Consider the following 16,031-nt stretch of genomic DNA (forward strand, 5'->3'; position numbering starts at 1 on the left):
TCGCGTTCTGAACACACCTTATACAAACCCAGCGTAAACAAACAGAGCAAGTCACGGAAACACTCTTTGGAATTTTAACAGAATTTCTCCAACAAAGTGTTGATTTACTTCACCGTCACTTGGATCAACAAAGACGTATTTCATGCCTGCACCAGATTATGACGACAATCACGGTGCTGCACTCCTACTGAGAACAATTTGCCCAAACCCGTTGGGCTTAAATTCTCTCTTTTTAACACAGACGTTTGGACTTGGCTCAGATGCTGCACGTGTAAATGAACGTTCAGATGATGTGTTTCAATAAGCAGATGACTCACAAACATTTGCTGAGGAGGTGAAAGGAGGCTGTCCTCTGGTACATTAATAAATTATGTCAGAAACCACTAACTACCGGATTACTTTTAAAAAGTAATCCAGTACAATTACTTACCTGTTAAAAAATTGAATCAGTAACTTACTTTAAGTATCACTATATTAATGTAATGTAACTGATTACTTTTGAATTACTTCAACTCCAAACATGAAAATAAAGACAGAAAAGGAAAAAATATGTGTAACCTTTTAACTGTATTATTTTAGGCAAACATAAAATCACCTTTTACAGTCACACTGTATTAAATGAAATGCTGTTTATGATTAACAGAGACTGGGAGAACCCACAGTAGTTTAAATACATTAGGTGTTGAAAGATAATCAATTTACTCATTAATTATAAACAATTAAGTTGAATCACTGACATCGACCACAGACCATACAATAATGATTATTGTATTGTACATATTAAAATTCTTACAGTTTTGTAATATAAAAAGCACCACCTGAAAGTATTATGTCAGGTTTGAGCAAATGTTCTATTTATAGATAAAAAGGTTACATACACAACATAGCAACAATTGTCATTTCTATTAGAAAAAAGCACCACCTGAAGTAGATGTTTTAGTTATTAACATTCTCCAAAGTAAATTATAAATCATTTCCCTACTGTTGTCAGTATTTTCTTTCATGTGTCATGTAATGTACAGGTGCTGATGACTTTCATTCAATGTGTGCCAAACACAATTTGCTGAAAATCTCCGAGACTAACAAACAGTGTTGGGCAAGTTACTTTCAAAATGTAATACATTACATATTAGTAGTTACTATCATTTAAAAGTAATATGTTGCATTACAATATTACTGTCTCTGAATTGTAATGCGTTAAACTACTTTTGAGTTACTTTCACAAATATAACCAAATTTCAACAGCGTTGCTTAACTTACCAGCTTTTTCATTCGCTGATGTGGAGGCAATCGCAGCGGCGAATACCCGAACAAATAAACTTAATAAGGGGTAGAAGTTCTTCCATGAAGATTATATCCACAGCTATCAAGATAAGAAAAACGTAGCTTCATGAACTAACTGCTATCTACAACATATGAAGTATAAACATTGTAATAAAGAAACCTAATTTAGTCTGCTAAAATATTCGGAATGTTTAAAGAGAGGCATGTTATAGACCTGATATGTGTTTGTCTTAATTACCTGTAGGTGGATGTGCCGTAGCAGCTCCATAGCTTTAGCCTGGCTAGCTTGTTATGAAAGGACAAGCTGCCGTTTCACATGTTAATTTGTTATGGCAAAGTGTTGTGAAGTATCGCAATGTGTGTGAGCGCACTGTGTGTGTCTGCTGGACTAGTGCATATTCAGCTTTCTTTTATAATGTAATCCATCTAAGTAACCCCCATTTCTTTTTTAAAACACCTGTAATCTGATTACATGTGTTTTTAATATACTGTAACGGATTACAGTTGCAATTTTTTTGTACCCAGATTACTTGTAATCCATTACTCCCCAAGCCTGTGTGTCACATACAGTATGGAGAGAGCAGGTTGCTGAGCTGTGTGTTGCAGTTGTAAACCGGTACGTAGTATGTAGCGACATATGTTTATGTTGTATGCAGAATGCGTGGCTTTTAAATAAAGCTGAGTTATTAAAGACACTCGCCTACATCGTATGTGTAGTCATATGTGTATCAGCTACTCGGTCAAAGATTGAAAAGAATGTCTCTAAACCCTTTTCAATAATTTTTGGCAACAACCAAAAATCATCTAAATGAACTTCACCAGCCCTAAAATGGGAGAGAGGATTGTCCAACTCAACTAATATTTTCCCAGACTTTATCTAATTCACTTTGTATAGTTTTAAAGACCACTTGTTTTTTCAGCCTCAAAGTGCATTTTCTCCACAACCAACTCCCTTTACAACTCCTCTTGGTGTTTTATCCTTTCATGTTGTAATTGTAACAAAACAAGGTCTTTCTGTTGGAAAGAACAGCAGATGTGCTTATGGGGTAAACTGCTTTTGGCTTCAAATCAAAACTCTTATAACATAGATTTGCTTGTAAAAAAGTGTATTTTAAGCATCAATCTTGTCACCCCAAAAGTTAAAATTAAGGATAAACTGCACTCTGCTGTATATAAATGTATGTAAAAAGTAAATACAAAAATAATTATGCAGTACGATTTTATGCGCTGTGATTTTCATTGCAAAGGAAGACTCCCATGACCTATCACTCCAACACCAATGCCAAAATGATTTTGTTGTTTTATGGCAATAGCTACATTTAAATCTTAAACAATTATTCAGAAGCTTTTCATTTCATCTTCTTGCAGTACATTTGCTGTTTGCTATTGTATTATCTCCCAAGCTCTCCCTACATGAGTGTTCTTTCTTTCATATATTCACTTGTATTTTTGCTGAAAAGAGACTTATACATCAAATCATATTTTATTCAGTACAGACATATTTTTAGCATGCTAGCACGCATATATAGAACATGCACACAGCTCTTTATATTCGTAGTGAGCAAGCCACAGTAATGGCCTTGTGTTTATTTGACCAGTGCTGTGAAAAATGATTATCAAACATTCATCTGAGATCAGACAGAATAAATTAGATCAAGCTGTTGGAACCAGTGTCAAGGCTAACACTGAGGGTTATTAACGCCCTTCATTGTGGTGACCTCATTCTGCCCTACACCCACTCCACATGTGGCTCTTATTAGATCAGGCCTTGTGGATTGAAAGAGCTAAGACACTAAGGCCTTGATCACACAAAGCCGGGTAATTTTTATAAACAAAAATCCAACCTCATCCGTTTAAAAAAATAATAATAATAAATTAAGTAGACACATCATTGTTTTAAAAAAAAATTCCATCCACACAAAACCGCATAAATGTGCTATTGAGCATGATTATAAGCAAGCCAGACCTGTAGTTGGCAGTACAAAAAGTTAGACCCATTCTATCCAATCAGAGCAACCTTCCCTTTCTCATCATCACTTCCGTACGCATGAAGAATGGCACTGGGTGGTTTGTTTGTGTGAACCAACAAGGAGGTAGAATTGCTTTTGAGCATTGTTTTGGATTTCTGGAGTTCCTGGCTGCTTGGAGCACACTGGGCTAGGTACACAGCTCATCAGAGAGGCTTACAAAAACAGAGGCGATCTAGTGGTATTATGGTTGGACCTGGCCAACACCTACGTATCCCTACCTCACAAACTGGTCAAGCCTGCATGGCATCTCCACCATGTAGTGATGAGAAAGTGATTGACAAGTAGCACTTTTCAATCTCTGGAACTGTCTTCCCGTCCATCACATCTTGGGGATGCTCTTTGATGCAAGCCTGAAAGACTCAGCAGCCATCCTGAAGTCCATCAATGAAATGGGAATTAGGCTCTCAAAGGTTGACAAGTCTGGCCTACCTGGTAGATTTAAAGCCTGGATCTACCAGCATTCCATCTTGCCCAGAGTCTTGTGGTCTATGCAGTCCCTATAACAACAGTTGAGTCCCTGGAAAGGAAGGTCAGCGGCTTTATTCGAAGGTGGCTGGGCTTTCCACGCAGCCTCACCAGCACAGCACTGTACGGGACGAGCAGCATCTTGCAGCTACCCTACGGTGGTCTCACTGAAGAATTTAAGGTGATGTGAACACAGGAAGCCTTACAGTACATCTAGTGCTGTATGATATATCATGTCCAACATAATAATAACTCTGCTTAATTTGAGCAACTTTACTTTCTCATTCTTTAAGTTACAGTGGGTGCTGAACATTTCAAGCTGCATTTTTGATTTATTGTGGCAGGTCCATAATATAGCTTTCAAAACTTATGTTACAAAAATGAAAAATTTAATATTAAAAACAGTTCGATTGGTACATTTGTTTTTATTCCTTATTTATTTATTTATTTATTTATTGCTGCCTGGATCGAACGACATGGATCACTTTTCACTCTCCACTTGCATCAGAGAACCATGGCTTCATGTTGTTGCCAAATTACTTATTGTGCCTGTTTGGACTCTGCCTAATCTTTATGGGATCATCAACAGTGCAACATCTGGAATCATTTGATTTTAGTTTCAGGGCTTCTTGAATCAATCTTGAAAGTCACCAGTTGGCAAATGATTGTGACATGTTTATGTTAATCAGGCTTCAACATGAATAAAAATGAACAGACATGAACATGGAGAGATTTTATCCATGCCTCTTTCAGGACACCTAGATATCATGCTAAAACTAAATCTTCTTCATAATTTAAGCATCTCAGACTTCACGCTGTCCTTTTAAACTGTAATGGCCTCATGACTAGTGTCCTTCTCTTAATAAAAGACGAGACTGTAATGGCCAATATTTATTTCATGTAGAGCAGATGCACATTCATTATGCAGTGTAGACTCAAATGACACATTTTTGTACTGACATGAGCCAGTAGTTTAAAACAGAAAAAAATATTTTTTTATAGGTGTTGGAGTTGGTAGTAAAAGGATTAGAAGAGTATGGAGGGAAGCTTCGATTTCACTTATAATGATCACCACTGTAAATTTTCTACACTGAAGACTTATACTAGTCTGTATACGATGATCAGGTGAGCAGATTTACACTACTCTTCCCCATACTCTGACCAGAATTCACTGATAGATGATGTCTGCGTGTTTGCGGCTGCAGTCAGGAATCATAATTGATGAGAATTATTCATGAAGACTTAAAGTCCTCTTGGCGAGTGCACTGGGATTTCTGTACTGCTTAATCCCAAACCAAAGGACAACACACACACACACACACACACACACACACACACAATTGCATATGAATGTGCTTAAACTGGACACACTGCAGTGCAGGAAACAAGTACCAAAAATGGATCCAAATCCCTCTCCAGCCTCCTCCCTAATTGTGTTGGGGTATTTTGTCATTATAGGGCTATGGTGTGAGCAGGGATGCAGGAATGCAACATGCAGTTATTGGTGCCCTGTAGCCAGTGCTACACACACATTAACACACACACAAACACTTGCATGCACACACACGACTGCCAGCTTGATGTGTTCTGCGAGCAATCACAGCACTGAGTCAAAAGCTTGTGGAAAATGCCAGATAAAAATCACGCAGGGAATGAGCTTCCTCCCTCTCCTTTTCTCTCTGGCAGTTTAAGTGGTTTAAGAATAGCACTGGAGATGGAGCAGCTTATTTTAAGTGACACCACGAGAGTCAAAAGGTCAAATGAAATATACAAGGTGAGAGGAGACGAATAATGGGCTCAGTAGATCAGATGACTGAGGTACACTCTGGGCTATGTCGTGGGTTGCTTATTCAAAGCCCAAGTCTGCATGTTTTTCCAACCCACCAACATCTGTAATTTCTTATTATGTCATGCAATAAAGAAAAAGAGCCTCCAGGAATCAGCGAGAAACTGAAACCAGTCAGTGCTCACAGCTCTACTGCATTATGCCTGCACGGTCTCCACTCAGCCATCCAATTCACACCTCCACGCGTACACTCACAAAGACTCGCCATAATTTCCTGTGAGACCTTAAGAAACACAGGCAGGAGCTGCTCTCACTGCCAGTCTAAATCACAAAAGGGCAGCTTGGATATTGCATCTTTGCCGAACATCTTTCGACACATCGACCAGTGGGAAAAAGTACCCAGTGAAACATATTTTCCAGCCTAATGACACATCAGACACATAATGCACTGTACTGTAAGAAGGACTTACACAACAAAGCCAGATGTATAACTGTTTAGTTGTTGAGGTAATGCTATAGAAATTATTTCCTTGCTTTTCAGCTGTAATTTTGGAGTGAAAAATGTTGTCATGCATTATCTCATGCAGTGAGTCATGTGTTATCATTCTAATGTTTAGAATGCAGTCATTTTTTTCCTACTTTTATCTCTAATATTATGCTATTTTACAACCTGATATTAAATTGCTTGACAGATTTTTTCGGGTGACGAATTTTGTTTATCAAATTTTGGTAAGCAAAGGACTTTTGTTTCTTTTTTAACTTTTACAAATTTTTAGAGCAACCCAAAGCAGCACACGTTTTCACCTCCTGGAGAACTCAATGGACTACAAGGAGCGATTTGCGTCATCAATGACGTCATTTCAACATGTCGGTGCACAGGCTGTAAAACGGTAAACTAGTCCCATTTTTAATAGTTAATAAAATGGATATGGTGCAAAATAATGCATAGGCATAGATGTTCTAATAAGGCTACATTTGTAAAAACATTGGAAGATCCCTTTGAATACTGCATTTTTACAGTTTCACCTTACTTAGAGGATAAGATAGGCTAGCAGCAACTTAAAAAGGTAGGAAATAATTCCAGTTATTTTTTCTTCTTTTTGAATAATGTTAAGGTTTCAGTTATTCAGACAACTGTTTTTCAGGAAATTTAGTTTGATCTGACATGTTTCGACTGTCAACTGCCAGTCTTCTTCAAAAGCGTCTGCTTATCGCTTTGCTGTTAACTTGACTTCCACGAAAAATTTCCAGCAAGTTCTTTTTGTCTTCTTTTTAAATAATATGTTAAGGTTTATTTTATTCAGACTACTGTTTTTCACATCAAAGCGATCAGCAGATGCTTCTGAAGAAGACTGGCAGTTGACAGTTGAAACATGTCAGGAGATCAAAGTAAATTTCCTGAAAAACCGTTAAACATATTAAAGGTAGAAAATGTTGAGGTTTCAACATGAAACACTTTATTTCTCCCAATTTATGCAATTGTTTCATTTTCATTAAACTTTGTAGAATATTCACCTTGCATTTTTGAAAGTGTCTCTTATATATAAACATACCACTGACCATACACCATATCCGCAACAGCTAAAAACATTTGTTAGTGTTTCAGTGAAAATAAACACTACTGAGTACTAACTACATCTTTCAAATATATTTGTCTTTGTCAGTTTCAATCCTGGAAGTAAATCAGATTTTAGATGGAGCTCATTGGTCACTAGAGCTCCTGAGGGCACCTCACATGGTCACTGGGGGCTACTGGGTGCCCACAGCCTGGTGTTGGTGACCCCTGAGATAGACAATAAAGTTAGACAATGAAAGCAGCATTTTCAAAATGAGGGAATTAGGGGTATATATAATATTTATTTAATCATGTGTCAAATAGGGGAAAATGCCTCTAACTGTTAATGTTGTGGTACTAACCAGGTCTCACTGACAAACAAGTATTGACATCATGGTTGTCACCACCTGAAAATTACCAGATGCCCCAGGGGAACAGGATACACTGCAATGACAGAAGTGGGTTTAGAGGGTTATTTCTTGTCAATTCTACATTGGTTAGGTTCATAAATACTGTTAATGCTTTCAAATAAAATGTACCTTAAGTACGGTTAAATATAAATTCCATAGTCTGGCAGCATGGTGGAGGGTAGGCCATTTATTTATTTTATATGTTCTAGTCTTTAATATAATTATTTTAAGAAAAAAAAAAAAAAACATATTTAATGAATAAATCATGAGTAAATAATTTTATATACAACCAAATCAAGTGGAGCCCTGCATCAATGATGCTCGCAATCAGGGACAGGGGAATTGTATTAAATCAAACCAGTAAACAGGTGATTATTCACTTCCTTATTTTTTCCAATTAGAAATTGAGCGAGTAATGAACGTGTAAGACTACCTTATTAACTGAGACGGGAAAAACCTGGAGTACCTGGAGAAAAGTAATCATCACAATCTAATCAAAAGTGTTTTTGCAGATGCAACAGAACTACACTCTGCACCACCTTTTTTTTAATTTACAAGAAAACAAACTAAAATTGAAGCTGCAAGCAGCGATGAATGGGCCCTCATACCCACACGCATGTCGGGACGTTGAGGTGTGTTGCATGTCGTGGTGTGGCAGAAGTTTAAAGTATTGAGACGTAGCTGACCATTTTCAAGGATTATGTCACAAACCATCCTGCAATGTTCTGTGCAAATATAATGCCTATGATTTCCTTTTATCAATAGGTGGCGCTATGACTAGGAATGACGGTTGGGCTAAACCATAACTAATTTTTTGGCATACAAATGAAAGCTTCTATAATTAATTAGCATCAACGTAGCTTTACATACTCTTAATAACTTCCATAAGCGTAGTACATCGTTCAAGTAAAAAGGCTGCTAAGAGGAATATTTATTGTCAAAATTGTTTTATAACACAACCAAATAAACATGTTTGTTTAAAGTAAATTTAACAGTGCAGTGTTGGATGTAAGCCGTATCTCTCTATAAAAGCAAGGAATCTCTGTCGATTAGTCAACTAGTCGACTTTAGTGTTGTCTTGTGACTCTGTCCACGTGATGTTGACGAGTCGCAGTACGTGACTTTTGCCCAAGATGGCGGCGTAACACAGCAAACAAGGGTCCTAGTACCCCTGCACGGCAAGGCAGGGGTACTGCCTTGCCGAGCAAGAAACATCAAGCGTTTCTTGCTCCATCCTTGTTTGTGCTCAAACTGCAGCTGGTAGGCAGATACTATGACTAATATACATGCTAACATTAGCTGTAGTTGTAACATGTCTGTGTATTAAGCAGATCTGGAAAACATCAGCAGCGCAGGACGGAGGCTCAGTTCGCGGGGGAAGACCGCTGTTGTGCCAAAATCTGTGACCCGAAAAAAACTGTGACCGGAAGTGGCGACAGTTCCAACACCTGCGGCTTCTCGGCGGACCTTTACTCCGCCTTAATATGTTTGTAACTCTTCTCCAGTCTGCATTTACTTCACCCACCGGAGTGTCATAAGGGGGTGTAAATGGCTCCTTTATAGCTACGAAGAGGTTCATACAGTTTAAGTAGCACTCTTCTTCTCTACCGCCGAGAAGACGCACAGATTTTTCTGGGTCACAGACTTCCGCACAACACCGGCTTCGGTGAAACAAGCCGAAGCTACTATAAAAACTGCCCAAACAATGTCTAAACACCCAGCTCTGAGGAAAACTCGAGGCTTAACAGTTACCGTAGACTCACGGTAGGCGAAGCAGCAGTGTTCCTGGGTTTACTCTAGCTTCTATAGCATGTTCCTTGTCCCAGGGGCTGGCGCCGGCACTTGGCTGCCACTCGGCTCAGCTTTGGTTCTTGGTGACGTCATCGGCTAGTCGATGTTGACTCGACAAGTATGCACATAAAGTCGACCTTTCAAATTATGAAGTTGTTCAACCCCTAGTGTGTGTGTGTGTGTGTGTGTATGTGTATCTCAAACATTTCTGCGGATCAGGATCAGACTGACCTGAGAGTTTCAACTTGACTGCTGCTTGGTTCAAGGGTGTGCAACGTCAGATTTGTTTGGACTGCAATGATACTGTTAATAAATTATTTCATAAAGAAATGCTTTACAAATTCCTTTAGAGTCCTACAGTGAAGGTTATGCTGTACCCTGCGTTTATCATTCTGTCAGCTAGCAAGTTATTTTTAAAAGTAACAAGGAACAAGTTATTAAATTTTGGTGATGTTCTGGCTACCAATATATATATATATATATATATATATCATTCATTTTCCCATCCACACGGTGGAACTTGTTGTTGATGATGTCATAGGTTTTCTCAGAGTCAACAGCTCAATGTTGACAGGTAATCAGGTAAAAGTGTTCTAAAGCCATAATGTCATAAGTTCCAGCTAGGAGCAAATACAATTTTCAAGGGAGCGCCATTGGGTCATTTTGCCGTTCACATGTCCAATTCCCCCAAAACATAAAATTTTTCACCAGTCCTAATATGCGTTGAAATTTCATGTGTTTTTGAATGCGTTTAGGCCCTCAAAAATGCAATCATTTTGCCGTAAATAAAATAATAATAATAATAATAATAATAATAATAATAATAATAATAATAATAATAGGTGCATTACAATAGGGTCCCACGCACCATTGTTGCTCAAACCCTAATTAGAGCTGCTTTGCATCAGTGGTCGGGACCTGGCAATTTTAGGCAAAGACAAAAGTGGGAGTTCCAGCATCAATAAATGTTTTCTATTTCTCTGAGCATATGGAATTAAGCCAGTCACCTGTGTGCATTAGAAGGCATATTTCAGACGACTGTCAAAAATTTTGTTAGGTCAAATACACAAAATTGCGCTTGTACAACATGGAGATGTTGGTAATTTGATTTTGATAATGATTTATTGGCTGCCTTATTAAAAAAAACTGATGTTTTGAAAAAAAAATTCAAATTCAAAATGCTGTAAAAATAAATCATTATTTTCGTAATAAAATTAGGATTTTTTGTCCAAATATCATCTAAACTGACTCCAAAATTCTGTCCTTATTTTTATTTAGCAAGAATTTGATTTACAGTCAAACATAGCGATGCACAGTAGGCTCAATGTTTGATAAATCAAAAATTTGTGTAAATCAGGAAGGTGTAAAGATGTGCTGTAGCAAGACTAATGTCAATTAAGCAAAATTGTGGAAGAAAATAGTTTTTGAAAGAAAAAAACAGAGTGATGGACTTCATAATTTGGTTTAATTGTATAAAGGTTTCTTCAGTGTTATGCTGCGTTCACACCAAACGCGTTTTCTGCGGGACCATTCGCGTCTGTCTCGCGAAACCTTCCGCAGGATTCGCAGAATCAAAAAATGTTTCCCTATTTGCTTCATATTCGCATCTGAAGCGAAGCTCCGCCCACCAGACTCCCAAAAAGGCGACAACCAGGCTCTGTTTGTTTCCACCATCAACTATGGAGGACCCCCGTCAATTCACTGCTCCTTGCCCTCAGAAGGGGAAGAAACGTCGGCGTTCCTGGCTTCACCAGGTTTACCAGCGACACATCCAACACGGTGAGCTTCACTGACTGCTTCAGAAGCTACGCCTGGATGATGACTGCTTCCAGCGATGACCAGCGCCCGATAAGACGACCTGCTGGGTCAGATTGGCCCACGGATGTCCCGGCAGGATACCAACTACCGGAGCTCCATCTCTGCAGCCGAACGACTGTCTGTCTGTCTCCGGTAAGTTTCATAAGCAACTGAAGATACCATGATTCATCAGACGCATCTCTTAAATACACAATAAAGATAGATACTATATTAATCCCAAGGAAATTTAAAAGCAGAATTATTAAAATTTATGTTTTCTGGAGATACCTATTCTGGGAGAAAAGGCCTGCTTTATTATTGTCTTTATCATAAATATATTACAATTAAAATAAAAGTTAATCATTATAATAAATTATTTATTTACTATTGTTATTTTTTGTCCTCTGGAGACCTATTCTGGAAGATAAGGCTTGTTTCATTAATAATATTTTTTGTTTTTAACTCAAATTATTAATAATTCATAAATCATTAGCTATTTACTACTGTTAATTATTGTCATCTGGCAACACATTCTGGGAGATAAGGCCTGTTCTCTCTAATCTCTCCACCTTTTATGCACACGTACACACACCCACATTATATATATCTGATTATCAATGATCTGAGCTTTTCTATGTTAACTGTGCAGGTACTTGACCACAGGTGACTCCTTCAGGACCACAGCTAACAGCTATGGGCGAGAGGTCTTCACATCGTACTTCTCTGCAGGAGCTGTTCCATGGCTAGACATATTGCACCAGCACACCCAAAACGACTATTTTAAGAGCCAACCACCTACTTCTATAGAGCAAACTTCCTACTGTATTAATATGTGTATAATAAATATGGAAGAATGGGGAGAGAAACGTCTGTCAGCTTCATTTTTAACCAGAAAGAAATAATCCAAGAAACCTCACCTCTGAAAGTAATTTAAGGCATTAAAGGTCTCACAGAGAATCAACATGAGGAAACTAAATATTCTTGTATGAAAATATATAACCTTGATGTGGTGTACACATTGCTGTTAAGATGCATTGATAGAAATTAAAAAGAAAGCAAAAGTACACTTCAAAATGTGTTTTTAATCAACAATCCTGAAAGAACACCATTTAAATTAACATTATAATACCTCAATTTTAAACAAACTATTTACTTCAATATTATAATACTTACATAATAAACAAACTAATATAAACAACTATTCACAATGTGGTTCCTGCCATGCAAAGAGTGCCGCCCATCCAGCTCAATCAAAAACCTAATTAAAATTGTCCAAATTTAGTGTTACTGGATGATAATCAAGAAGTTTATAACTTGGAAATTTAATGTTCCCTAAATTCTGGTGGCACTTTTTGCAGGATAGGAAGCAGGTCTCTGAAAAACATCTCATCCTCAGTCAGAGCTGGTGGTGAGGAGGTGGTCTCCTGAAGGTCTGTAGGATAAGCTGCTCCACCTCTCTTGGAGAGCCTTGGCTGGGCCTCTTCTTTGCTCTTTTTCCTTAAAAATAAACAAACACATATATATATACTGTATATATATATATATATATATATATATATATATATATATATATATATATATATATATATATTAATAGCTTATCCAGTCACTGAATTAGGTAATGATCAACATTGTCATCACTGATATACCAAACATTTATAGATCCATTTTATTTATAACAGAATGCAAAACAGCTTCTGTCATGTTCATATCAGATGGTTTGGCTGCACTTGTTTCTGCAGGAGATGTTGCTGCAGCACCATCATCACCATCTCCTGCTCCCTGAGCACTATCTGTTGCCCCTTCCTGTCCTTCTCCATCACTCATTTGATTGTTTACCTCTGGACATGACCACAGGGTATTTCCACCGTTTGGATGTTGCTGCAGCTGACCCACTACGCTTCTCCTGACTTTTTTTCCTCTCATAAACCATCAGTGAAAAAAGCTGGTGTTAGCGGCTAATGCTATCATTAGCTAATGCTATCCTCGCTCACTGCTGACTTTCAAAAATGAAAACTACAGAGAGAACATTTACCTGCTGCTCCCACACCTCCTCGCTGATTCTCCTCCACGCCAAATCCTTCCTGTTCCTGGTTAAAATAACAGGCCGTGTCATACAGCTCCCGGTGGTCACACACCGCTACCATTAGCGTCTCCTCAATGGTTGAACGGGTGAAAATACTGGTTTCCGTGTTGCCTGCCTGACGTCATTGCCAACAAGGACTCTGATTGGCTTTTGCGCCTGCGCGTCACGCGAAACGGCCGCTGGAGTTCAATATTTTCAACTCAAGCGAATGGCGAATATCACGAAAATCGGGAGTGCGCTTGCAGCAGCCATCGCTTTCCACGCACAAATCAGTCCGCGCGAATAATTCGCCTCCCAGCGCGTCTAAACCATTGACTTTGCATGTAATCTGTTTGCGTGTGCCGCAAAAAACCGCGTTTGGTGTGAACGCAGCATTAGGGTTACATTTTGGTGAAAGTCACAAATGTGTAGCACATGGGGTTGATTTGATTTGCTTATGTCCTTGAATTGCCCCTTTGGAATAAATAAAGCTTTCTTCAATCAAATTGAATTGAATTGTTAATTTTAAAATGTAGACTTATTGAGGTTTGCTGTAGCTCCATCTTTAGGACTATTGGTCTGTTTTTGTATATAAACATATAATAATGAATATCCTATATTCATTATCAGAGGTAATGCTGTTCAGGACTAATATTTGATTTTCTCTTCTGATAACTTTTCTAAACGTCAAGCAAAAAAGTATTTTATTGCAACACATTCACCCACAAGCTAAACTTAGATTCAACTCTGCAACTAGCAGTCATTTTGATATATATTCTGACATGCTGTTTGATAGACAACCTTAAGCATTTTAAAGTCAGCGCCTCATCACTCACAGTGTGATATGTTATACTTTTATAGATTTCAAACAAAATAAAGTCGGACACTGAATTTTTGGAAGCTGAACTACAGTAAGTTTTCATTTTTTGGAACAGGGAATAACACATCTTTAAAGCTGCTCTACATAATGATGAATAACTGAAAAATAGAAGCCTTTAACTCAAGCCAAGCTCTTCAGCCCCACTTTTGCTCATCCTATTGCCTCAAACATGTTATTGAGAAAATTACTACATTTGGTTAAATACTTGTTATATGAAGGCGTATAGTACAACCAGTTTCGTGAAAGAAATGTCAACGCCAACCCCAGAAATTGAGATGAACAAAAACTAATTTCAAGGGATAAAAGACAGACACACAGGTGAGCTGGTATAAGGAGAGCAGAGATGAGTTTCCAGGTTAAATAATTTACAATGTTTTATTTTATAACAATATAAAAAAAGCTTTGTTCACATAAACGAGTTAAGCTCCCTTCAGCAACAACTGGGCTTACCATCAATGTGGGAGGAGGGTCCAGATAAATCAAATCAAAATAAAGTGACACATTCACAACACCCACACCAGGACCGCACAGCACACAAAGAAACGCCACCGCCTTGGACCCACCACCACAGATGGCTGCCCGTAGCTGCAGGGAGAGGAAGCACAAAGAGAGTACAATCTAACCAAATTAATCAACACAAATTTAAACGGACATCCACACTGACTGCTTACTGTCAAACAAAAAGAAAACAAAATAACAAAAACATATTCACAGCTCAGAGGGGTATTCCATAAAGGAGGGTTAACAAACTCTGAGTCTATCCATAAACTCTGGGTCAACATACCCCGCGATGGGAAACTCTGGGTATCGGATTCCATTACAGCTGGTATGAAGTGGGTCAATCGACCCTGAGTATGTAAACCTTGGGTTACTGAAATGCACAAGCGCGATAAAAAGCCATCATCAATGGATCGAAGATGAATCGAGCTGCCATGGCAACCACCCGGAAAATAGTGATTTATTCACCGTAATGGGTGAAATAAGTCGGTGTTTGAGGAATATGAGCCTGTTCTAAAGGTGCGTTCAGTCTTCAGTGATTATAGATGCTTAAATCACCTGTTATTAGTCACACTTTTTGGTCGCTTCATCACTTTATTGCTTCAGTGACGTGACGAGCGGTGAATAATATGAATAAAGTGTGTCTGAGGAGAGTGTCAGCAGCATTGGATGGCTACATAGAGTCCTCCCGTTACACTGGATATTAAGACAGTAAATGACGCTTGATATTGCATTATTTATATTGATTTTTAATGTAATATTGTCGCCAGAGTCATCTCAAACTCCTAAAAAATGTCATAAAAAATTACTGAAGCGGGACAGGAACCCGCGACCCTTCACTTCCAAGAGCAGCATCATAAATCACTGCGCCATCATATCTTCAAAGATGCGCAATCTACAGATTTAACTGTATAACAATATAAAACAACAATCGAGCCTTAAAAGTGGATTCATTTAAATTATCATCTCCTCCTTTATATTATCCACAGGTTTGTATTCAGTGAACTTTACTACAGACGTCAGTAGATGTTTTAATGCAGACCAACCTCAGTGTCTTTCACTTAATGATCTGCATCTACAATGTTAGAAAGAAAACTACCGTTTGCAAAAAAAAAAAAAAAAAAAAAAAGTAAAGCAACACAACATTAGTAATGATGTGAAAACGTCTGTGGTGTGTGATGTTACTAATGTGTTTCAGAGAAGAGTGTTAAGGTTCATTAAAGTGGTGTTCAGGTGGGCGGAGCCAGGTAGAAACCCACGGTTTCTTTGATAAAACCTGCCAGCGACCAGGTTTAGTTCACGGACAATGTTGCCATGGTAACATACTCAGAGAAGAACATACCTCGCATTTAGGAATGGGATACTCAGAGTTTCCCTCATTTCAGCCTGAACATACTCAGAGTTTGAACATAACCCGCTTTATGGAATACCCCTCAAGTCTCTAGACTGAGATACTAAATAAAGAAAACA

The sequence above is a fragment of the Gouania willdenowi genome, chromosome 17, assembly GCF_900634775.1.
Source record: "Gouania willdenowi chromosome 17, fGouWil2.1, whole genome shotgun sequence".
In the NCBI taxonomy this organism is placed as follows: Eukaryota; Metazoa; Chordata; class Actinopteri; order Blenniiformes; family Gobiesocidae; genus Gouania; species Gouania willdenowi.